This window comes from Chroicocephalus ridibundus, chromosome Z (genome assembly GCF_963924245.1).
Source record: "Chroicocephalus ridibundus chromosome Z, bChrRid1.1, whole genome shotgun sequence".
In the NCBI taxonomy this organism is placed as follows: domain Eukaryota; kingdom Metazoa; phylum Chordata; class Aves; order Charadriiformes; family Laridae; genus Chroicocephalus; species Chroicocephalus ridibundus.
Window position 1 is genome coordinate 7,448,722 of NC_086316.1, and position 26,517 is coordinate 7,475,238.

The following is a 26,517-nucleotide window of genomic DNA, read 5'->3' on the forward strand; positions in this document are numbered from 1 at the left end:
CTCCCCACCTCTCCTGTAGGCCCTCTTTAGGTACTGGGATGTGCTATAAGGTCTCCCCGGATCCTTCTCTTCTCCAGGCTGAACAACCCCAAGTCTCTCAGCCTGTCCTCATCGGAGAGGTGCTCCAGCCCTCTGACCATTTTCATGGCCCTATTGAATAAGAATAATTGAGGAAGATGTGCATGTGGCACAGGGAAAGGAGCTTGAGTGTTCTGCTCACTGTTTGGCTTTGCTCCAGCTCTTGGTCTGCAGTATGGATAGTAATACACACCCAGAACAAAAAAAAATTTAAATAATTTTCAGTATTTATTAGGATAAACCCTTGAGAGAAGCTTATTCCTGTCATCAAACACTGTATTTTGTAATGGACTAGTCATTCTGCTACCACCGACCTCCAGGCAATAAACTCTTACAGGTTCTGCTGGAGACTCCCTGAAAACAATGGGCAGAAAGACTGATGGACAGCCTGATGTCTGTTCAGTGAGGCAAGAAATCATCCATCTGAAGCAAACCCATGCATGAAAAGTGGTAACACCAGGTTACTGCTCTACCTGTGGAACAGGTGTCCTTGGTTCAGACTAAACTTCTCAAAGTGACAAAGAGTAGCTGCAGTCTGAAAGGAAAACGGAGAATTCCCAATATCTTGCAACCCGAAACTGGATAACCCATCTAGGTTTCCTCTGAGTCCTCTGATGAAGGTAAGTAAAGTAGGCTCTGTCCAGGCTCATTTACCTATGATTTTAATTTCCATCATTACTGCATAAACTACAATTTCACACCTCGTTCACATTTATGTTATCATGTAAATTAATAAAAGATGCATTATCTACACTTAAAAAACAATACCCTCTCTGCTTTGACAGTTACCTGCTTGAAGCTCAAATATCAAGACAACTGGATCCTTCCTTATAGCTAAAACCCTCCTTTCCCTTGCTATTAATGCACTCAGAAGATATGTAGACATTTTTATTCCAGCTATCAACATCCTGTAGCAGGCTTTTATTTGTTATGCCTGCTTTAAAAATAAAATCTTTAATTACTTTGAATTTTCAATATAATGATATCCAGAACAGCACTAATTTCAACCGAAATACATTAAATAATAATGCAGTGACTGAGGCTGATGCTATTACGGTAACTTCCCTGATTATTACTTTCTGTGTGTTTTAGGAAGGTTTAATCTTCACATAGATGAAAGACACCATAATTTGAGATTCAATACTGAAGGTTTTCATAGAAAGTAAATAATGGGTCCTATTTCTTCATTCCTTTCACAGTTGTTATACTCGTCTGCTGAAAATGAAACAAGAAGAAAATATGCAACCCACAAGAATCATTTTCACTGTTTCTCAAAAAAATGTGTTTCTGACCAAGGACGCCACTAAATTAAACACGCAAATAGAAGCTCCCTAGAGCCAGTGCAACCACTGCTTACAATGAAGCATATGCTTATATATCAGAACCTCTTAGTTTTACCAGCATGCATCACAGACTTACAGATCTTTGTAAGGTCACAATAGGTATTAGCTGACATATTTCCAAAGCACAAGCTAATTAAAAAATCTCAAAGTCCAGTCCAGACAAGATACATTACCTATAATAAATGCTGAAAAGGGTTAAATTACAGACTCATTCTCCACACTAAACTTTAACTTGCTATAAATACTTTTCCAGTGCTAAATGTTGAAAATATGTTCATGATTGTTAATTACTATTTACTGGCAGCATGTTCAGGGTAGTCCATCTAACATTTACACTAATACTATTTTATATATTCCAACATAACTTCCTAAAGTTGGGTCCTTCTTAATTAATACACATAAATTAGTTTACTGTCAAGAACTAAACAAACTTGAATAATTTTACTATCATAGCTCGTTTCCTTCCTCGTTGCTGTTCTCCTCCCACACTCTCTGCTTTTGCCAAAAAGTAGAACCAGTGGTTGGCTACGTATACAAAACCTACATAACGCTGGTGTTAAATAAATAATGTCTCCGTGCTTTGACTTGTGTAATATCCAGCGGTGCTCGTGGCCCTCATGCTCAGCATTCTTTACTGTTTAGACACAAATCCTGTTTGTCTTCTACAACAGTCCCACTGGTGCTCGAGCGAGAAAAATGAGAGAGAAATGTTCGTCTTTGCAACATACTGCATTTGTGCTAAATTCAAGCTAACTTCAGGCTGGGAAAGGGTCTCAGTTTTTTGCTAAACATCTCAATCGAATCTTTCCCATGAAAACAAATTTTGCTCTTATGACCTATTAAAACCAAGCAGAATAAAAAATATTGACCTAAATGACTCAAGTAAACTTCTGCAACAAAGTTCACAATTTCTATTGTCAGAATGTTTCTTTTAATAATGCCAAGAAGGCAGCTTCTCATTCAGACAGCCTAGAATGCAATCTGGTGAATAGTAGTAGACTGACTCATAGATAATGGTTGATCACTACAGGCTTGGGGTTTTTTTGTTTTGCTTATTTGTTTCTTTTAAGCCAAACTACCTCTTACGGTAGAACTGCTAATGAAAAGATGGCAGAGACTTGAAGCTCAAAGTATCATGCATCACCATAAGACTTTAAACACACACCCACTACTACTGCCCAAAAATAATTCCCGTTAATGAATTCATTTATAGCACTTGACTAAAAGCCAAAGAAAGCTTCAGCAAAATATTATTCACTGCTGGACACAAAATCATTTGGAAAAATGAGAGACAGTCTTGAACATAAAACTAGTTTTTCATTCTGAAAACCTCTACTGTCTAAATTTCATCACCATTTTGAGGAAGTACAGTTACTTGACTTCTCATGAAATTAGATTTCTTACTCTGATATTATGTAATATGATATGAATGATTGTTATACCTTTGAGAAGAACAGTACTAATTTAAATACAGACAAGAGTATTGTTTGATGAAAGCCAGTTAATTAAACCACCTAAACCAACAAATGTTGATCATGAAAAGGAAAAGTTCCCAATAGATAATATACCTTCTGTAGGTGAATAACTGCAAGAAACAAGACTGATAAGGGAAAGGGAATCATAGTTCAGGTACTAGAAGAATATTTGTGCTAAGAAGATTAAAGACTTGAAATAAAAACACCTGACGTACATTTTTGTTGTTTGTTTTGAAGAGTAATATTATTTGGTGTGCAGGGGGAGTTTTCAACTAAGAAAGAATATTCTAGAAAATAACTTAAACCAAAAACTAAAAATAGCTTTCACTGGTTTGGAGGAGTTAGGGTGAAATTAAATCAATACAGTCCCATAATGTTGGGGGCCCAGAAACAGAAGATGCCTTTACTCTAATACAGAGAAATGCCAGGACCCATTCTCAAGACATTTGGTACACAACACCTCGTGTCCACACAGAACAGCACTGCCTCTTCCAAGCTTTCCACTGGGAGCCGTCTCTGGCCAGCCAGACTCTGCCTGGGGAACCGCCGGGTCGAGCTGGTAGAGAGAAAAATCACCGCAGAGAATGTGCTAGCAATGAAAGGGGGCACACAACTTCGCTCCACTGCCAGCATTGAGGTTGGATCCTGGCATTGTACTAACACAGCATCATGACTTCTGAAAACTACAGGCATTTTAAAATTAATTTCTGTCGCTCGCTTAAAGACAGGCAGTCCAGTTGTATTTTAATTGTAATACTTTTGCATTACTTTATTTTGATATACAGAAGTCAATTATTAAAAGAGAAATACCCTCTAGTCTATAATGTTAACTTTTCAGTCTGGAAAAAAAAAGCACCCACCCACATTCATTCTCTGTGTATCATCACTTGTAATGAAAATTTGACTTGTCAAATTAGTAATGACAGTGCTGTACTCACTGAGAAAACAGAATCCAGCTCCTCTCAGTACAAGCTCTATTCTCAATAAAGGACTAAAACCAGTACTAAAAGCTCAGCTTTGCCATAAAAAATATACAGGGAGCAAAGCAAGCAAAAAATGAGTAGAAGTACCCCAAATTTGAGCAATCTGTTTGCCTACAATGACCTAACTTCAGACAGATAGAAAACATACTCTCAGTGTCCAAATTCCTGAAAAGTGTACTGCAAGAGAGAAAAAAAGTTCATGAGATTTTACATGTAGAAAACACTGTTGCAGACATAACTTCACTTCTCTTCACCTTGTTAGCATATATTTAAGATATAACAAAGCATCCCCAAACTTGAACACTTCTATTTAATTCATTCCTATCATCCAAAACATCTGGTAGAGCTGCTACACTTGCTTAGCTAAACTGTCCAGATTAAAAGCATGTTATCTAATAGCACTTTGCAAAGTATCCATTGCTGACTTTTAGTGCAATATGGGTGAACGCACAACATGGACCTTGCTATTTATAGTTGAAAGGCTACATCAGTGTTCTCATTTTCTTATATTTCTATGCTATTGGTAACTAGCTTCAAGTGTACCACATGGTTTTTGTTATCATAAATATCGATAACGTGTTTCCCTTGGTAAAACATTTTTTCTTCCTCTCAATGTTTGAATTCCTCAGCATGCTAAGTGACATTAGAATGGGATGTGTCCTTTGCAAATACAGCCCTAAAGCCACAGACCATGCGGGATTAGTGCCACTGCTTTGATGCACAGGATTGATTCTAGGTTAACCACTCACTCCAGAAAAACAAACACGGCAAAGGAAAACATATTTGAACACTGTACTGCTACCAGATTTATGTCATTGAATTATCAGGACATAACCTGATAATTTTAAAACCAACCATCAATGTCCAATTGATACAAGGAGCATTCACATTTCTGGCACGCACTGCCAGATAAAATGTATTAGCATTGTAAACTTGCTTTGCTCACAATAAAGAATTTGCAATTACTAAAAAAAAAAAAAAATGCTTTCTTTCTTTTTGGAATAGAACGGAACAGGGAAGATTTATAAAGGATACATGCATTTATCTTCAAGGAAAGGACTGACCTCTATTTAAAATGATCTGCTATCCTGGAGATTTTATCAATGGCAGCACAAAAGTCTGTCAATTTTAATTTCCGTTCTGAATGAAAATTTACCTGATTCCTGTTTTTGTCAGAGTGGTAAGGACTGATGAAAATTTCTTTAAATTTTCAGATATTAATGCTATCATAGGTCTCCTAAATTTCTTTCAGAGACCCCCTGTTAACAGAACAGAATTTCCTGGCTGAATTCTGCATAACTCCAGGCAGCACATGTTGCTCCATAGAGTTACTCAACTGAACTTGCAAGTTCTGCTGTCTCTTTTTACTCAGTTTAAGATGATTTAACTTAAAATCAGTCCCTTGCTAAAGGATCTTGCCATTTACTCTAGGATGGTTTCTCTGGGAAACAATCAGGCCGCACATACAATTACCGCCCCTCCTGCTTCTGCTTTTGCACAGCACTGATTGCAGACAAACTAGGCTGAAAGAGGACAAAGTGGTCACAAAACGGTCACCTAAAGAGCACCAGGACTGCCGGTGACAGCTGCTCCCCAAGCCACAAAAGAACAAAAAAAGAAAGGGAGCAGAACTCATCACTTTAATCCTTGACTATAGTGTAACTTCAGTAATTATGTGGTTTCTCAATCTCAAGCTAATTCCTAAGGGATCACCATAGCTGATGATAATTAGCATCTCTTTGACATTCTCAGCAGAGAGTCTCCTAAATGAATGCGTATGGAAATGAATGTGTCTCACTGATGTAGGCAGTTCCTGCAAAGTAGGATTAAGTCATTCTTGACAGGCAATTTAGAAAACACCACTTCCACCTATGCTAAAGTTATCCTGTATATACACATTCTGGCCACAATCAGGCATTTTTCATAAGAAATAGATCCGTTTAGATCACTCAGAGATTCAAAATTAAACATCGGTATTTACAGTTCACGCATATGCTTCAGTGAAAGTAGCAGGAATATGTCACAATTTTAATTTTAGGAAAACAGTAAGAACCATTTGCCATTCCCTTTGTTCTGTTCTACTTTATATTTTGTTCTTTGTATAAATTTGGGCTTACTGTACCGTAATCCCCTGAGGCCTAAAGGCAGTTGAGACTGCAGTTCTATAAATTCTCTGTCAGTTAGTTATTAACGTTTATTTTTATAAAGAATAACTCCATGGGAAGTGTTTATGAAGACACATTTTAAAACAACTCCAGCAAAAAGTTTAGATCCAGCTATACAAAATTTATAAATTGTATCCAGTTCAGTAAGGAAGTTTACATTTCACCCTCCGAGACTGTATTACCACTGACAAAACGTCCTAAGTCTTAACATGGAGACTTTTTATTTGCAAAGCCTGTTGTTTTCCTGATGTCACCCTTTTGCAAAAGCTTTTAAAGTACAATTCTTTTATTTAATTAAATAAAAAAAGGCTATTTCAAACACACAGGGAAACTTATGAAGTTATCCGGTTGACATACGGTTTCCTTCTCAATGCTTATTTATTGGAGACAACGCAGGTGCTCATCTGTTACCAGTTCATATTGTCTTGAAAGTAGATGGCAAAAAAAGTCTGGGTAAATTTGACAAGAAAATAATAAGTTTGGTCAGGAAGCATGAAAAAGCCCCTTTTCATATATCAAAATATCAGAGGGGAAAAAAAGAATACGTTTTTACAACTATCTGCGGAGACTCTGAAAGAGCTCATTAATTTTAATCATCAAAACTATGATCTCTAACAGAAAACCCTCTTTTAAAATTACTTTGATATGGGATATTTCAATGAACCATATGTACTTAATCAGGTGAGTTATTAATTTTCAACAATCCATAATAATACCTGTTGCTAAAAATACTTCAGTAATGCCATAATTCTAAGAAAGTCACCGGTTATAAACATTGTCAAAGGTTGCGATTTACCAGTAACCCAGCGATCCTGAAAATCCTTACAATATACAGCTGTATACTATATATTTGCAGTGTCTCCAGCTCCTAAAAATTAGTACCTGCCTTAACAATATGAAGAGAAAGCTTTATCACGTGCTCAAATCTTTCCTGACATGGGTCAGGTAGAGGCTCCATTATGAAGCGGTGAAAGCTAAGAGGCTGCAATTTTGATAGATGAAACCTACGAGCAATTGAAGTTGCTTTGCCTGCTTTATTTTTCACGGGTGCTGGACAGAAGCAATGTCAATGTTGGCAACGTGGGTGCTGCAGTGGTTTTTGACTGGCCAAAGGCTGTTTGGTGACGAGTCAGGCTGCTCAGCAACAGCACGCTCCGGCTTTTCAATCATCCACTGGAAGTCCAGATTTATTACATACAGTGCTAGAAATCCTTTTCCACCTCTGACCCTCGAATCTTTTAGAAACTCTGTATTAATGCTGCCCGATGAGGCTCATTTTTGTGCACCATGGTTAGATGTGCCGTCGTCTAGCACACCAGCACATCCGAGTCCAGGCAAGTGCATTTAAAAAGTCGCCGTCTGAAAAGGTTCAGATGAGCTCACTGTCCCGGGTGTGACTGTTTGCTGGAGTCATGCTCTGGACTTCCTTGATTTGGATCATCTGTACCACCCAGGGTGGAGGTAGGAGGCTTCTGAACAGCGTCCCCAGGAGACATTAAACAGCGTGCAGGTCAAGTAAACAAAACAACAAAACAGACAGATGGAAGAATGAAAAACACGAAGCTAAGAAAAGCTTAGGAAAAAATTTCTGGGCTGTGATCTTTCAATTCAACGTGAGGTAGTGGAGCCAAAGTAATTTCTCACCAGGCACGTAAAACATACACCTCAGGCCTGGAATTCCAACTGGCATCATTTTTGCTCTAGTGGATTTTTCTGGTGTCTACAGCTAATGTTGCTAAGCCCACCCAGCTGATCCAGGCCCTGGCACTGACCGTGGTGGGCTTCCAAGCATCACCTCTAAGGTTACCCCTTATGGTATTGTCAGATGATATTTACTATTATGCCTAACCCCTGTCTGTGAGGATGTGGAGGAGCCTGACATTTGAAAGTCAGTCCTAAAGGAGAGTTTGAATAATGGTAATTATATTACCTACCGATTTCAAACCAGTAAGAGATTATTTTGTTAACCTTTATGTAAAATGGCCACCCGTAATGCTCTTTAGAATGTGAAGATAAAGTAGCATAGCTATTTATGAGCACTTTGAAACAGGGCTTCTCAGTGAATACCAACAGTAAGTCTCAAACCCCTTGGGCAGGCATTCGTAAGAAGTATAGCTACTCCTGTGCTAACTTCTTCACTCAAAATCAGTATCTCTTGGATTGTGAAATATATAACAGTGACTGAAAAGATCTGTAAACAATAAAGCCTTTTGAATTCTTTTTTCTTTATTTTTTTATTTCTTTGGATAAAGTGCTGGGTTGCCCTTGTGCTTGAATAGTCTTTGGATTATCTAGTCTGTCTCCTGGAAATGTACATAAAAGCCAGCCGGTTTAGAAGACCATCGTCCCGACACACATATTTTATTCACTAAGAGCCCTGCAGGGATCATGAGGCCAGAGAGATCTGCCTCTGTGTACTGAAGGTAGTCTTAAAAAACAAGTGTGAGCTGCACCCGCGCCACATTCGACCCAGCGCCCCGAAGTTGCACTACCCTGCTTTGAAATAGCTGGAGCTTAGGCTCTTACGCCACGAGAATGATTTCTTTCCCCATTAAACAACTTTTGAGGAAATCAATGCAACTCAAGGGAAGCCACAAGCTGCAATAACTCTGTGAAATGTATGTTTTTATAATGATGGCATTTTATGGTGAATAAATTACTAACCTGTACCCACAACCTTATTAAGTGATATCTTCCAAGCTGCCTTTTTTTTTTCAATTATATTATAAATTCTTTTTTTTAGGGTATAGATATTTCTACTTCAGGTTGAGCGAACACTTCAGGTGAAAAAATCCGAAATAAAAATCTATTTGAACAGGAACTTTGCCTGCCTGTATTTCACTATATATTAGTAAGTAAGAATAATAATGTTTAAAAAAATACTACATTCGCATCAGAAGCTATTTTGCTACTTATATTATTTATACAGCAACATAAATATGTGGTCTTATCTGTTTTCTTTGAGAGACAAAAAGACAGATTTCAAGCCTTAAAATAATTTAAAAGTTAGTGACACAAGCACTATGTCCCTTCATTCATATATGCAATTTTAACCTTGGAACACAAAACAGCTACATTAAAACTATCCTTACGTGCGAACATACATAATTAATGATTGCATAGAGCCTAATCATTCAAAATTTCACTGCCAAAAGAAAAAAAGTTAAGAAAGCACTAAATGAGTAAAGAAGAAATGGAGCATCTCCTGCAGTTTATATATTGGTTCTCCATCACTAACAATAGCGTTGGAAGCACTCAAGAGTGGCTGCTTAGTCAGAAGGTTAGTAACATGTTTTTTACCTCTATTTCCCCAATTTTACTTCTGTCTATGCTTCTGGAAACTAAAAGTTACCATTACTAGTGGCTGTTTTGTAGCTAGTGTGAAATGATTTATTTTCATCATATCCCTAGGCAATATTTGTTACTTGCTGTTATTCCGGTAAGACTTGGGTACCTAAGCACGGATAAAAACTTCTGGAATAAGCAGAAGTTAAGTTTAGTCATTTTTTCCCAACCCCACAATCTTCTGGCACCGCATACTACAAATAATTTTCTAAGAATCAAAGTTATTCAACACGTGGGGTCCCGCGCTGCATTCAGGGGGACCCGGGATCTGTTCCTGATCCTACCACTGACCTTGATGAACACCCCTGCTTTGGTTCCTTGTGTGTGAGCCATGAGTAACGTTCACTTGACTTCATAAAACATCTTGACACTGAGGAATGAAAGGGATCGCACAAGCCAGATCCAAAGGACAGAGGCACCTCTGTAAACGTGAGAGCAGCTAAGAGCTTTTATTATTCTTGTAGACACCGATTACGTGCATGCAAGGATGGGGAGAGGAGGGAGGCTAATCCTCCATGGAGGAAACGGTGACTCTTGGGGCGGGCAGGCATGAGAAAAGGGCCAGTTTTGTCAAGAAAGGCTCAGTCACAAGTAAACTTGGGATCTAACAACCCAGTGAGACACTTCGACAGCCAATATGATTCTTCATCATCTGAGAGATTATAAAGGGTTATTATAATCTTCCAACCAATGTTGATAGAAAACACTTGAAAGAACAAAGCCTAATAATACAATCAATCAGTACTACTGACTGGATCAACGGTCAAGTCAATATTATAAACTGTGTAATTAAGAAAAGAAATTTAGAAACCCGGGAATCAAAATTGTGGGGGTTTTGTTTTGGTTTTTTAAATATTTTTATTTAAAGTAAACCTTTTAAAGAGTAAAGCACTGCCCAAAGTTTTCAATGTCTTGAATACTGAAGTGAAAAACTGGGAAGTTAGATGTGACTCCAGGAAAGATCCTCGGAAAAGCCCATGCTTTCCTCCAGCATCCTCTGGGCTTCAGTGATGATTACCAAGAATTCTGGGTGAAGCCCGTAAAATTTGGTACTTTCGCCTTCTTTTCCATCTATTCCCCTTTCCTCTCCCTGCGTTTAGCAAAATTTGAGACAAACTGAGTGTATTGTGGTGACTTATGGTAAAAGGAGGTCATTGCCCAGAAAGTGACTATATAAGGTCCTTGACAGAATTATAAAAAAATCTCAACCCCTTCCTTCTGAGAGATTGTTTCATGAGAAGCTCATGCCCCTTCCAAATAACCTTGCTACAGAAAGGATTTCTACAATATTTGTATAGTGCTTTTCCTACATATATATCCTTTTTACAAATTTAATATGCTTTAGATCTTATATTTCTCTCATATATTTTTTCATTTTGTATAACCAGCTGATACACTTCCAAACTCTGGTGTGAATTTTCTTATCTTTGCTGAGAAACAAGCAAGCTGACCTGAGGTCTCAAATGTCATTCACTAAGAACAAAGTTCTATTTACCCCATTACCTTCCTGGAACCATTTATTTCTATTGAAATTAATATAAAACCCCCACTAAATAAAAGACGTTCCAGGAACATCACCCACAAATTGCTGTTAGCTACCTGCTTTTTTTCATACAGTGTTTCTAAAAGGCTTTTCATGCTGTGAATTTAAAGACAGCATTTAAGATGTCATTATGGCTTGTCTTTATATACAGCTACCATTAAGGTCTTTATAATGGATTCCGAAATGATGAACATAGAAGGTGCATGTGTCTCAGTCAGACATGACATGAACGTTTTTATGGCAGATGCACTGGCACAATTTCAATCAACATCACAGGATAATTTTGCTGTGGAGAATGCTGCAGGTAATTTTGGTTACTCTAAGAGGTTCTGAGAATATATTTAAAGAAATTTAAAGATCTCAATAAGTACTTTGAGAGCAGCAACACATTAATATTTATTATAACAGTTACTGAGCAATGAACATGAAATCTGATCATGTACCAGACATTAATACACGGCGAACAAAAAAATTATCGATCAGCATGTCTCAATCAGAATCAAGAGGGTGGTTTAATCTATAATGACTTCTATTTAGATGCTTTTAAACTCTTACAATGCAGTCCGTAAGACACATACACAGCACAATTTTAACTTTTATTCATCATTCATTGTTTATTGTGAATGGATCATAAAACTCATGATAGGACTCAAGACCTGTGTTTACACTCTGACCTGGGCTGTTTTTCTTCTCTGGGTCCCTGGACATCTGCAGGGCTCTCCTGATCTGGCTGGGCTGAACACATATGCAAAGGTCACCAACAACAGACCACAGCTGAAGATGTAGTTAGAAAGGAGCCCAACTTCCGAAGCTTTAGCCTACATCATGAAACCGCCTATGAAACACACTGTTATTGACAAGGTGGAAGATATTCAGGGAAATTTTAAAGGGTAATGGTGAAAATGAATGGCAAACAACTACAGCGACTAGCCTGGGTCCAAGTTAATCAGACAATAGAGATGCACAGCCAGGATGCAAGATGAAGTAATTGTGTGGTGTGACGGTAAGAGTCACAGACAGACTCATTCTACAGAACTGTCTTTGTTCCCCTGGGATCCACTAACTCTGGGATAGTCTTTCCATATGGTAAAAGCTCCACTCCTCAGTAAGAAAAAACAGGATCACGCCCTGAGCTGTGCTAATGTTCCATGTATCCTTCCCCAGCCAATGTCCCTACGAGTCACCAGGGCCAGGAAGCACCACACGAATTCTTTATTAAAATGGGAATTACAGGTTTCTGATTACCTAAATCACCATACCCACTGGATAACACAAACAGTGTGTGTTCAAGCCTAGGAAACACACTAGTTTCTTCTGATAAAGAATCTTACTATTAAACCTTTCTAATATTCAGACTATCCTTTTGCAGTGTGCAGCATCCTGAGAAATTACTTAAGGGCAGAACACAGCCTTGACTGGCAAAGCTTCATGCAATTCCTCTACCCCTCCATCAACGTGCAGTGATTCCAAAAAAAAAAAAAAGGATATCTATATATAGGTATAATTTATAGCTGCTTAATATTTTATGCAAGCTCAAAATATCTATATGGAAGAAGAAAATACTTTGCTGTATGTAATGTATTTTGTAATTTCGTTACACTGGGAAATTCCCATGCACCTTTAGCACCAAAAATTCATTTAAATTATTAAGGCCTTGTGGAGATTTAAACAATTCTTGACATTCCTCCAAAATAACAGTCGCTGTAATGGTAAGGTGGTTTCATTATAAAAAGTAATAGTCTCCCTGCAACTAGAGAAAGCTTAGAGAAAATGGGATTTAAATACATAGGGTGTAAATACACACTCCTTTCCTCACCACAACACAGCTCAAGCCTAAGCTACAGACACCGAGTTTATCAAAATAGCGCTCCAGGAGATCAGTGAAGGTTAGGGTCCAAAAAAACCACCTCCTTTACAGACGGGAAAAAGCACAAATATGTGTGCAGATCATTCAATGTAAGTGCAAAGAAATGCACGGAGATGAATTATTTTGTCTATTCCGTTCTATCTGCAAGAAAAAGTAACTTTGATCATCTGTGAAGTAAGAGAGTTGGGGAAAAAGCAACATGGCAACATTGATCTTACGACAGAACTACGAAGGCATCCAAGAATGAATTCAGAGAATGGCAGATTAAAAACTTTTGCTTAACTAATGGTTCCAAAAACTGCTCCCACACTTTTAAAGAAATAGGAATAAATGACATACACTCCTTGAAGTTAAGAAAAAAAAAAAATCACTGTGCTAGAACCAGCAGAAAATTTAACAGACTGATTTAGACAGAAGAAGAGTTTTTCCTCTGGCACCTTGCTGCAGGGAGAACATGAAGGGATGATCACTGTGATATAAACCACATACTAAATTCTAGTGATGAAATACTATGAAAACATGATGTCTTCAAAGAAAGAATGTTAGTGGGTTATTTCCAGCAAAACTTGCTGAATATATTAGAAAGATGCATGATTTTATAATGACCTCTTCTGAAGAACTAAGAGGGAAAAAAAAAAGTTTCAGCCTACAAAGACTTACAGAATTAAGTTCACTAACAGTAAAATCAGAATAAGGTCACTAGGTTAAGTGGCTGATGTGTGGGATGACAGAAAGCCGTAACGAGGTTCTATAAGCAGAAAATACTGTAGCATTTGATTTTTGACTCTCTCCACGAAAGAACGAAATGTTCAACAGAGAATCTTGGTATAATATTTTCTCACATTACAGGCCACATCTTATAAGTACTCTAGCTATCCTAAATAGTACTATATTTGACAGCTGGATCCTTAGAAATAATAATGTTGGTATTATTTCATGCTAGAATCTTTGCCTTTAGCGAATATTGTTTCTAACCATCATAGCACTTGTCTATAAAGATGTCTGAGAACATGTAATTTTCTTCTATTGGGATGGATTAATTATTACTAATACCAGTACAGCTGACTTAAAAAAAAATTAAAATCACACAGAATTCCAAATCAGACGTTTAAAAAAAATCTTTTCTTCCTTGTCTGCTAATGCATAAGCAGGGAAGTCTTCACAGTACTGCCCTCAGTCCCATGGCCGCTAGTACGGACTGTTATTTTGGCTGCAAGCCTCCCAGGAAGACCAGATCTGATTAGACTACGTGTGGAGGAGAATGCTATGCAGAAGAGTAAAAGTGCCAGAATAAAGTTCAAAAGCAGAGAAAGATACATCTAATCTTTGCCCATGTATACCCTGTTGTGCACAACAACCTCTTTGTTGATCAACAAAAAACACATTAAAACACCCAGGACTGGGCACAAAATGCTAATGTGAGTAACGGCTGTTGAGATGACTAACACTTTTATTACATATTCAGAATTGAACGTTTTGGCCACAAACGGAGCCAGAATAAACCAGAGTAGCCTCTCTGGAAGTTAATGGAACTATAATGAATTACACCAATTGAGAATTCAGGGTATTATTCTGGGATAGCTTGCTGGTGAAATACACAAAGCAATGCAAAAGACTAATTGCATGCTGCGCATGAACACAGTAATTTTAAATTGTATTTCCTGAAAAGGCAACTAAATAATATCATTACCTGAGAGACACCTGGAATCCTTCTTGACCGGTTTTTCTCTAGTAACAGCTGTGCATAGTAATTTTGTGCCTTTTTTTTTTTTTTTTTTTTTTTTTTAATTATACAAAAGGGCTTACAGTTCATTCCTCTTTTCTTTCCCCACAAGCACTGAATTAGCAAGGAAAAAAGCATCACCATGACTATTCTGGAAAACATTCCGATTCAACTCAATGACACACCATACCTAACCCAGAATATGAAATTCCGTTTCATACAATAAATCATTCCCAACCGTGGAAAAGTCAAACAGAGTTGCATGGACAGACCAGTTTGAGGAGGACGTTCCCGGACGCTACAAGGGGCTCCCAGCCCCTGCAGCGCGCTGGCCCCTGGATTGCTGTTAGCCTGCACAGTCGCGTACCAAGGCAGCTATTTCAGAGCCTCTTGTTTTGCTGGTATAAAAAGAGAAATGCTACGTACGTTCATGATTTAGTCTCAGTAGCCTCTGCTATAAAAATACCTGTTATTTTCTCTAAAAGTATTTTTACTCATAACAAGAACTGTGTTGATCTTGTTACCCAAGAAAATAAAGCCACCCCCTCTTTACCAGAAACCGCTTCAGAATCTTTCCTACCATAAATCACTGCACGAGCTCAGCGGCTCAAAGTGCTGCTTTCTCCCAGACAGGGATTTTAAAGCTCCTCAGATCCATGTGCAACAAGGGGATGATTTATTCCGGGATGCGGCCGCGAATTAAAGTGCCTGTGTATTTCTGAATGCGGGCAGCAGCAGCAGCACGGATCCAGCCTGGGTAACTGGGAGACATGGGCAGCTCAACGCTGAGACACCAGACTGCTGGAAGAAAGGGTTTGGTTTTCATTTCTAGCTTCCTGCCCCAGATACGGGATACAGATATATAGCACAGGTCAGGATTAATATGCTGCCACCAAGATAAGGGTCAAGACTGGCTGAACCAGTGGCTACTGCTAACAAATGTGATTTCACCCCTTGCCTGTACTACAGTATTTTAGCAAGCCACCGTAAAGAGAAGAGGATGAAGTGGGAAATAGCTTACACTCACCAGAGTGGTGCCACTTCTTCCTGTCGGACATACCATTTTGTAAAAAAAATAAAACAAAAATGCGACTTGATCTGTTCTTTACGCCTACTACCCCTTGCTGCAGAAAGGTGGAGAAGCACAGAGGGAAACAGGGACGGTTCCTTCCTTCAAGCTCATAAAAGAGCTGTGAAATCCCTAGTCTGTATCACAAACTTATTACCGCCTTTCCCACCAGCAGACAGGAACTGTGGGCTCTCCCCTCGCCCTGCTGAGGCACATCTCCCCCAGATGGCGTGCCCAATCCCTGTCCTTCCAGATGAACAGAGATGTGTCTCCTGCCCAGGGGGAACTTACCAGTGAGTTCTTCTAAGGCAACTTTGCACTGTGCACGCAGAGAACATTATCCTCAGTAGAACTGTCAGAGACACAACCCTGGCAGGGCTATAGGTTCGGAAAATTAAAGTAATGTATTTTAGCCATAATATAAACACCTCCTGAAAGTGCCTGCTTATCTGGATGCTCAGTATAGCTCTTCAATGTCTGTGCCGCTTCAAAGAACAGGGGAACATGCACAGAGTTGGCCTTTCTCTCCACATAAAAGTAACTCTATAAGTCCCCCAAAGAGCAGACAAACCTCACAAGCAAGGCATACAGTGAGGGATGATATTACTACCTACAATGAGATGACTGTATTCCTTCTATCCTTAGTTGTCCTGTCTTGGAGGACAAGCAGAGAAGCAATAAATCAGCTCCTCTCCTTAGCTCCCCAAAGCTTAATGATCTCCTCAAAGGTCCAGCATGAGGTGGACAAGCCTCTCCTTCCCTCAGGATGCAGTGGGAATGATGCTTGTTCCCAAAGTAAGATATGATTTTCAACTTTTTTTTTTCTAGATCAGAATTTAATTATGCTACAAAGTTAATCAGGAAGTTCTCATACATTTAAACATCTTTTTGATATTCACATGCCTAGAAAGAAGTTTTTTTTCACTAGTTCCTGATCCAAGTGTTGTAACCCAGGAAAGAATAAACCATCACTAAGCAGTTCAATAGCCTGGAAAGTAATATAATTCACTCACGTAAGCGCACAAATGAAAGGGCAATCACAGTTTTGACCTTGCTGATGCTTTGTGAAAATGACTGACATCAACCTCATGGTCCAAATATCTTAAGGATAACTTGGAAGCACTTATTGCCCTTAAAAATTCTCCAGTGAGAATCTTCTAATCACTGCCATGTTTCACAGGCATGAGACTCCTGACATGATAGGACTCATGACAGAGATCTGATCTTACCCTTGGTCCGAGGAAGTCAATATCATCAGTCTGCAATAACTAGGGTCAGCTGCTCGGTGTAATGGTTAGCTGTGCAACACCTTTCCTTTCTTTCTCAAAAAAATTAGTTTTGATGCCAGCAGGTGGGAAATCAAAGATCACATATCTATCATTTATGACCCATCCCCATCTCTGATCACAGGGAAAAGACAGATCTATTCATGCCATAAGTGCCAAAAATCTTTATCAAGTCCTTGCCATCCAGAAGCACTTTTTATATCTCCCCAAAAGCTATAAGCCTCAGCTGTTTCTTGGAAATATAAACTAGAAATTCCAGAAAGAAAACAGCTCTCTGTTCCCCACTTTGATTAAACAAAGACAAAACATGCTCATATGAGAAGCTTCGTCTGCAAAAGCTAAGGGCACAATCGGAGCTTATCCCTCCTGGACACCCACAGAGGTTGTGTGTTTAATTTTCCTCTGTATCTTGATGGCAACTTGTCCTTGTTTAGTGATTTGTTAATATTCTCAGAGCTTACAAACGGTTGGCACAACACGTTCCTAAATTTCACTGGTTAATGATACGGTTTTAAACACGGGGGACAACATGTAAAGTTGTTAACAACAACAAAATAAAATAGAAATAGGGCACATCATATGAAAATGAATGACAGCACAGTGTAGTGATTGAAAATTTAATCCAAAGGTCCATCTGCATTTTACATCTATCCAAAAATTCCCAACTTTCTCATCTTCTCTATAATTCAATGTCAGAAGTGGTGCTGCTCTGTCACTAAGTGTCAGATCAGCTTTCTACACAGGGTCAAAGTCTTAGCTATCACACAGTCCCATACAAAAGCAACTGCAGCTATATTTGTCCAAAGAGATTGTATTTCAACAGCCATAATTACCGAAAAGCTAAGCAGACATTTGCCTAACTTACCATCACCCTTCCCCTGCCATTAAATCAACAGCCAAAGGCATTCCATCAGATCAGCAGTAAAGCCACTACTGTCCCTGTGCCATTTTTTTCAAAAACTGACCATTCATACTTTTTTCTCCTTTCTCCTCTGTTTACCACAAAATCTTTAGACTTTCTTGCATGGAGGATACTCTCCAGTGCTGCTCATCCCTCTGCTTGTGAGGGATGTGTTGTGTTGCCTTTGCCCCCCATGGCTGCGTACTTGCATTGCTTTGCAGTAAGCCAACTAACTGGCCAATTCAGTAATATTCCTGAAAATCCACCACTTAGTCCTTATGTGCTACTCTAACACACGCACAACAAGAGCTGTAACTGATATAAATCAGTAATAAACCACCACACGGTTACATGAGTGTCTGGCTCTAATAATTCAACCAGAGCCCTAAAGTCGATGGTTAAGCTGGGTGCTGTATCCCTGTGACAACTCACAACAATATAGATTTATTTTAAGGAACAGGGCTAAGCTACGCCAGTGAGAATTTTCTTTTAAAAATCAAGGTAGGTGACAATATTTGAGTTGACCTTTTTGCTGAACAGAACCAAAGTCAAATCAGATCTAATTCACAAGCAGCTTCAACCGGAGGAAAAGTATCAACACATTTTTAATCTCCCGCATAAAGGATCATTTCTCAGCGAGCAGCCGCACAAACAAGCAGCAGTGTTTTGTAGGGAGGTTCATTAAGCACACCTTGCTACCACGGTGTAAAACCAGTGAGCACTGGGAATTGTGACTCAGATTTGCTGTTGTCAAGTGGGGAAATCAGGGAACTGAGTCTTCAGGCTGCCGACAACCACCCTCAGTTAAAGCAAAACTGTGAGTAAGTGACAGACCTTTGCAAAGGAACAAGTAATTAATTGAATGCTCTTAATGCCAGCCTGAACCAAGGAGCAGTGTTCGAACAAGCTGCGGATGAGGATTTATCTTCAGATACAGATGAAAGTCGATGCCAAGCAATTAATATAAGCAATGTTGCGCAGCAAACGGAGAGGCAGGTGATTTTTGTCAAATGGCAGCCCCTGTCGTTAAGCTTTGTTTAGCTCTACCCCTAAACAGAAAATGGACTCCTCTGTGCTGTGTCAGAACTACACGCCAAGAAAAGCAGCCAGGTGAAAACCATAGACATTGCAGACCTACACACAATTGTGCTTTGCGGATTTTGAGGGATTTTTTTAAAAACAAATTGTCCAAGAAAATTATTTACAACCCAGTATCCCGTTCTCACTGTACATCCATGTTTTTTTTTCTTTCCCATATCAATACAGTGTTTCCGGAAATCCCAAGAAAAAAATGCTGCAAAACTTTCACATTTAGAAAACGGGAGTCACCGGAAGCCAAGAACAAAGTATCTTAATCAACACAGGATATCCAGGGGTTCACAAAATGTAACTGGCTTGGAAGAACAGTATTTACAAGAGATTTTCCAAGGTTGCCTGTGGGGTTCTCCCCTTTGAATGCTCCTTCTCACTGCACACAATCTTGCAGTTAGATTCTCTATCATATTTATTCTACATATGCTGTTTCAAATATGAAGGCACACATTTTCCTTCATTTAGACTCCCCTTAGCATACACTGATCAACGATGCAAGAAGCCAGTGTCACACTGCTCAGAGTCCTGTCCCAAATCATCTCTCTTATGCTCTGGGACATATTCCTTCCACATCTCCTGGGCCAAGGGACAACCTCAGGGAGGTGACTAAGTGTTTTTATAACTTGCTTTCTGTCTTCACCAAGTGAAAAAAGAAAGAGCAACGAAGGTTTCACCTTCATCAAAATTCTGAAAGTCTTGTTTGGATTTAGAGACTGCATATAAAAAGTTTGGATACTTTTTACAGGAGCGATGTGCCATTTAGTTAATGATACTGTTCCTAAAACACACCAAGTTTTATGCGTAACTAAAAAAGTTAATATTTGTTGAGGTGTAATGAAGTAAACGAGTAGGGAGTAGACAACAGCTTTATTTTACATTGAAATTTTTGCATTTTTTCTTTTAAATTAAAGTCTTCATCAAATTAGGTGTATTTACACACATGGAGATGGCGGAACAAAATTAAAATAACCATAAGCAACGGAGAGGGCCAGAATGCCAACATCACCCTTATGCAAGAATTCCTGGAGGTTACAAGCAGGTTAACCACTCTGTTTCACACAGTGTTTCTCAACTCCTACTCCAAAGCCTTCCGACCGCCTGCCTCATACGTTTCCCAGGGAAGGTCTTAAGGAAATTGCTGGCAATCAGATACTCATGACCTGACCCTTCTCTCCCAGGAACCTAAGTAATGAGTATCCTTGTGAGAATTCAACTCATGGCTCTGGATTAAAGAGCTATTTTTTACTGACTGAGACAGCAGCTCACAGTACGGCTGATCCCAAACAAGCGCTGGTTTTGCCATATTGAGTTGGAGACAGTTGCAGTTTGAAGGATCAGCAGATGGAAATCTATGGACAGCACTGCAGCAGAAACAATAGTTTAGTAAACAGACCTGGAAGATCCAAAGTCACAGCTACAGGAGCAGAGCTGAGATTCAGCACCCAAACCACTGCTGGGAGGTGTTCTCCTACAAGTTGAGTTTATTTCTTCATTTGAAATAAATAGGTTCCTTACAGAGACAAAAATTAATTTCCTGCCATAAATGGGTTAACTGATAACAAGGCTGTAAGCAAAAGAACGTGCAGGGTGAGAGGCGGATGAGGAAAACAAATGAATGTGGTGGCAGGTATCAAAATTACACAAAATACTCCTCTGGTTTGCAAAAAGGTGGTGGTGGTGGTGAATACACACTAGTGTTCTACTGTCAAAAGCACACAAAACAGGGATTTGTGCATTATCAGCTGTTTTCTCTGGTAATCTACAGACCTCAGATCTGAGGAATAAAAGTTACACCAACACAAAACGCTGGTGTTAAATGCAGGTTTATATTCAGTTTAGTATCTCCTTATTTTCCTGCATTCTATATTTTTCCACTCAGTTACGCCTCCCCAACTCACATTTACTGTTCTCCCCACTCAGGCCATACTGTTTTCTGAAGACGGCCAAAACTGTAACACCACAGCCTGCTCTGCAGAAGTTTGAGCGTAAGAGATTTGAGATTTTTGCTCTTGCTTGAATTGGTTGCCTGCAATAACTTTCCAAGGTCTTGTCTGATTAATTACTGAAATCATGGAAGCTACTTTGGTCATTCCTGAAACTTGAGATTATTAGCTATAAGCACCATTGCCAATGAGGTACTTATTTGCTTTTATGCTAAGAAATTTTAATATTTTTAATAAATAAAAAATAAACTCTCTTCTCAAACTACACAAAGGAATGCCCTGGAAGTAAAGTGGGAGGCATCTGAACTAACCATAGTAAACGGGTTTTCTGCCATGGACATCAATACTGCAGACTAATTTGTGTTCGTTGTGTTTTTCAAACAATTGTGGCAGTTATTTGGTTAAGAGAGGCAAAGAAAAACTATTATGGAATAACTGGCATTTTTTATTTTTTATTATATATTCTTAATATATTCCGAAATAGTGCTACGTATAAACATTTTGGACACAACTGATATCTACACAGAGGTCTAAGTCCTATATATTAATCCACATTCCTTAAGAAAAGAAAGTTAAAAATGGGCATCCATTTTAATTTATATTTAGATATCCAAATGTATGTACAGATCTCTAGAAGAATGGGTACCAAGTAGCTCACTGAGCATCCAAATTTTTTTTGTACGAAAAGAGTAATAGTGCGTCTTTCTACATGCCGGCAGAATTGGTAATGAGTTATAAATGAGCTATTAATGACATTTTTATAAGCTACAAGGGAAGAAAAGGTTAGCAGCTTGACTACAGGGATACCTTCTTGGGAAAGGTGACTTACTAGGTTTAAATTTGTGAACAATACAGCAGGAGGCCCAATGATTTCAGCATGATGATTAGTCCCAGGTGATCAAGATCACACCTACTAACTACTGTTTCACAGGAAAAGCTGTCACCAGGTAAAGGTGTGAAGAAAGACTAATCCATCTCTGATCATGCTTTTATTTATATCTACCCTTTTAAAATAAAAGCTTTTAAGACAGGGGAGTCATGTTCAGCACACACAGACCCATACCATCATTCTACCTGAACGTACAGCTTTCAGATAGAAATTTAATCTAAATACAGTAAAAACCATCCTGTTTTAGAACATATGCTGCAAAATAATAAAGAGTGGGTTTTCCACCTGCCTGCCAACGTAAAGCTGTATAGGCAAAGCTCTGAACTTCATGAATTCCCATTTTGCTCTTTACAGAGGGTTAGCGGTTGTCACGTTATATGTGTCATACCAGAGTAAAACAAATGAATTGTATAAGCAACTATGTAAATAAAATGAGGGATTTGTAACCACGAGGAAATACATTCTCTCTCTGTTTCAGATATGTTGGGTTCTAATCTCCACCCAATTAAAAACAGCAAAAGATAGAGTTTACGACACTTTTGATTTGGCACTGTATCTTTTGTTCCCTTTAATTTACACAGTAAGTCAAAAAACTAGTAAGATGCTGCTGACAGCTCCAGTTTTGAAAATGTCTCTCCTCCGTCAGGTCACATGTGAGTAAGCTGTCTTTTGGAGTGTGTAACTTCACGTTTGATCTCCTTGAACACAGGCTTTGTAACTGATAGCTTCTTGTTGTACATAAAGGAGCATAAATCAACAAGCCCAGGTTAATCTTTAAAAACAAGCATAATATAGCAAGACACACTATAAAAACTAGCATAATAATTACAGATTTCATTTGCCTATTGTCTCTAAATTATTTTAAAGCCATTTTTTCCCTTTTTCGTTCTACAAACGCTTAATATTCCATATGCAACTCATGTATGGGATGTATGTAGGGTTATGCAGATTGAGGAAAAGGGTCCTGGCAGAGAGCCTTTCATCCGAAAGATGAAAAGGAACTTCTCAGCTTTCCAGTACAATGCTCAACAAAAAAACGCTTTCCAAGAAGTCTGGCATTACGCCAAATAATTTCTGTGGAATTTGTGTATCAATTACTGCTATCATTTATGGTTTCTATTAATGAAAGCAACTTTTTTCTAACACAATTTTATCACTTCACCCTCAATATCTTTTAGAGTGATTTATGTGCTATTTTAAGAATAAAAGCTAAAGGACAAATAGGGAAGTGATTTTATGACAGCACCTGTAACTTTAGATGGACATAAGTAACAAAAATATCCATATATTTTTGGACAGAAGATAGGAGAAGGACATAAGAGGACAGAAAGAAGTTAAAAAAAACCAAAACAGAACTCAAACCAAACAAAAACCCAAACACAAAAAGTTAGTAGAGTATTACATTCATGACTTCTGGCTCATGGAGCAAAGGGACTTCCTTCTTCTTAATCACTGTTTTTTAAAGGACTAAAAGAAAACAAAATCCTCTTCTATTCTTATTTTATATAGTAGGAAGATTCTGACATTTCTTTAGATGTAAACTACATTTCCAATCAAGTATTCACTGGCTTTGAAGAAACAAAAAAAGGGCTACAGGAAGCAAACCCAAAGAGAGAAAACAACTCTTAAATCCAGCAAAGACTTACCAGAATCACAGTGTGAAGTTTAGTTGACAAAATTTCCAGTTAAAAAAAAGGATACATGCTTTAACCTGGAAAAGCAATAAATCAAGGAAACTACCATAGGTTACAGTGGAATCTTCAGCAACCCAGCTTTTAATCAAGATAGGCTGTTTGCTCGGATAAGACATTGTAATACAGTTGGGAAGTAATTAAGATAATTATTACAGGGAATGTTACACAGGTGGCCAGAGTCAATGCCCTTCCAGCATTTTGTCAGAGAGAAAGTAACATTCAAAATTCAGAAGTGGAAACTCGTTACTGTGCAAAAAAAAAAAATCAGCATGGGTAAACAGCAGCGGAAACTTTTCACTACTTAAGTCACGACCAGACATGACAAAACACACATGAAACGTGAAGTTTAAGAAGATAACCTAAAAAATATTGATCTTAAAGGGAGAAGAGCTGTTATAAAATGTGCAACAGCCACAGGTTTCAAGTCACGCCAGCAAATTTAGCTTGAATGTGCTGCTCACTGAAGACAAGACTCTCTGGTCTGCAAGAATCTGCAGTATCCACGCTTTGTTGGTTGCCACTGATATGCAGCCTATTCAATAGCTGAAGATAAGAGCTTTTATCCTAATGTGCAGGATTATAGAAACTTGCTATCAGTACCCCTGCAGGAACCATTTTTCTCAAGAACCAATACTTCTCTTTGATGAAAGGATCCTTCTCCAAGAGCTGATACTGCTAAACCCAAGATCAACTCTTCTAAAGTACATCCGTATTTCCAAGAAGGAAGTGAATACAAATGCAATGTGTTATTTGCATGTGAATTCTTTTATTTGTTTTCAATATACCATGAAATATACTTAAATATTTTTTATACCTTTTCTTCCTCTCTGAATTACATATCTATATAAAACCACCCAGATGCCAAAAGCAAACGCCTAGCTTTCTAAACATGCACAAGAAAACTATCATAATAAATGGTGTGGACACAAAATAAAAAATTCCCATTAAATTAGACCTGATTATTATTGGCATTAAAAGCAGTTAAACCGTAACACTCGCAATAAAGCATCCTTTAACAAAGAAAAGAAAAGAAAAAAGAAAAAGAGGGGAAAAAAAAGGAAAAAATTTAAAAAAAAAGAAGAAAAAAGAAATGGAAGAAAAAAGGAGAAGGAAAAAAAAAGAAAAAAGGGGAAAAAAGAAAAAAGTGAGAAAAAAAAAGAAAGAAAAAAGGGAAAAGAGAAGAGTCTGGTTCGGTTTTACCTTTCCAAAATAACCCCCAGGAAATGTAAATCTCTAGTATATCTTCTGGTGAACCAATTTATGACCTGCAACTCAAAGAACTGTTTAGAGCAGGCATGTGTCATGAGGATCATAATGAAACTGTGTGATAGATAGTGCGGTTTCATTGTCAGGTTTGCATAGACAAAAATAAAGCACTGTTGTGACTGTATACTGCATTCAGTAATTTCTGTGGTCCATAATACATGCATTGAAGCATATTTTGGTATAAGAAGAATAATTATTACTAGTTCTTTTAATTAGCACAGGACCATTATGCTGGATACTAAACAAATACGCATAGAGTCTGGGACTTAAAAGCGCAAGAATAAATAGAAGTGTTAGAATAGGGATTACCCCAGGCAGGTTACTGATGACTGGCAGAAGTTTCCTATTTACCTGATAAGCAGTTGTTCTTTAACTATTTACTGAAGGAGGATGAAACAGAGCAGGGCTGTTCGTGGCACCACTCCAGCACCACTAAATGCTATAGTTTCACAACTGATGAATTAGATTCTCAACCAACGGGTGTTGGAATAGGTCTTTTGTAGTTCATGAAGAAGAGAAAACAAAGAAAGGGTCCCTCTGAATTAGTGCTGTCTTGTAGGTGGTCAAGTTACAGGATTTTGCAAAGGAAACAAGTATCAGAATGTGCAGGCTCAATGCAAAAGTGCCTCGACTCACAGAATTTATGTCCAGCTCTGCTCTAATTACAGCCTGTTGGGTACATGTCAAATTGGTGTGAAATATGAGCAAGAACAGAAGGAGGCTCTACATTTCCTTTATGCGTCCCACAGGAACACGTTGGTACTCCACATAAATACAATGAGGATTTGTTATCTCTGCCTAATGGTGCTTAATACTTTCAGGCTCTCCAGCCATAGCAAAGTACAGCACATTTTGAAGAGAAGTAGAGGGAACATTAGGACTCCAGCAAGATGGGTACAAACATAGAGATAGTTTGCCTCCTTAGGGGAAAAACCTGTTTATTCAGGGATGATAAAATTTATAAAGGTACTGCTTCATTACTGGATTTGATTTTGATTTTTTTTAACTTTTGGAATTTTATGTTATTTGTTCTTCTCTGCATGGATATATTGAACCCAAAAGAAAAATATGAAATAATTTCACCTCTGTTCAAAATGTACATTGCTGAACAGTTCAAACTAGCTTTGTTTTTAAGTGGAGGAAAAAAACACCCAGTATTCATAGAAGTGCATTAAGCTTGGAATTTCTAGCTTGGACTAGAAACTATTCTAAAATCAGAGTCTTACAATTTAACTTAAATCTGATAAAGACAGCTAATTTTACGATTTAAGTAGAACTTTAATTACACTTCAAAAAATTTTACAGCCCACAATGAAATAAAGTTCCTTACTATGTCACATTTAGTAATATGGGGATAATACACCAACAAACATTTTTTAATTTTAAATTAGTCAATGCTGTTGCACCTAGCATGCAGTGTGGTCATTAGGTACTTTACTTTTTTGATCAATCACCAAATTTAGTAATCTGCAACAGTCTTACCAAAACATAAGTCCATTACAATTATATCATCGTTATTATATCACTTCACTGAAAAAACAATCACCCATTTAGAGGCAAACACATTCAATTAGACCACTTTATACACTGAAGCATATAAAATAAGAAGGTGTACACAGGGGTATAAGCAGTTTTGATGATTTTCATAGTAATATTTTTAAGTAATAGCTTATTAATCCCTCTTAGTACAATATTCATAACAGGATTTTTATAGGGACATGAAACAATATATTGATATTTGTGTTGTGAATGTATTTTGACCATAGCACACAGAAGGAAAGCAGTCTGACAATCACAAATGTTTTACAGGCGTAAACCCATCAGGTTATGGGGGGGGGGGGGGAGGGGGCAGGAA

At 38.1% G+C, this 26,517-nt stretch overlaps 1 protein-coding gene across 1 annotated transcript in view; it reads right to left on the reverse strand.

Moving 5' to 3' along the window:
- The window catches only part of XRCC4 (X-ray repair cross complementing 4), a 190,392-nt gene that overhangs the window by 68,791 nt on the left and 95,084 nt on the right, over positions 1–26,517 (reverse strand). The window lies entirely within an intron of this gene.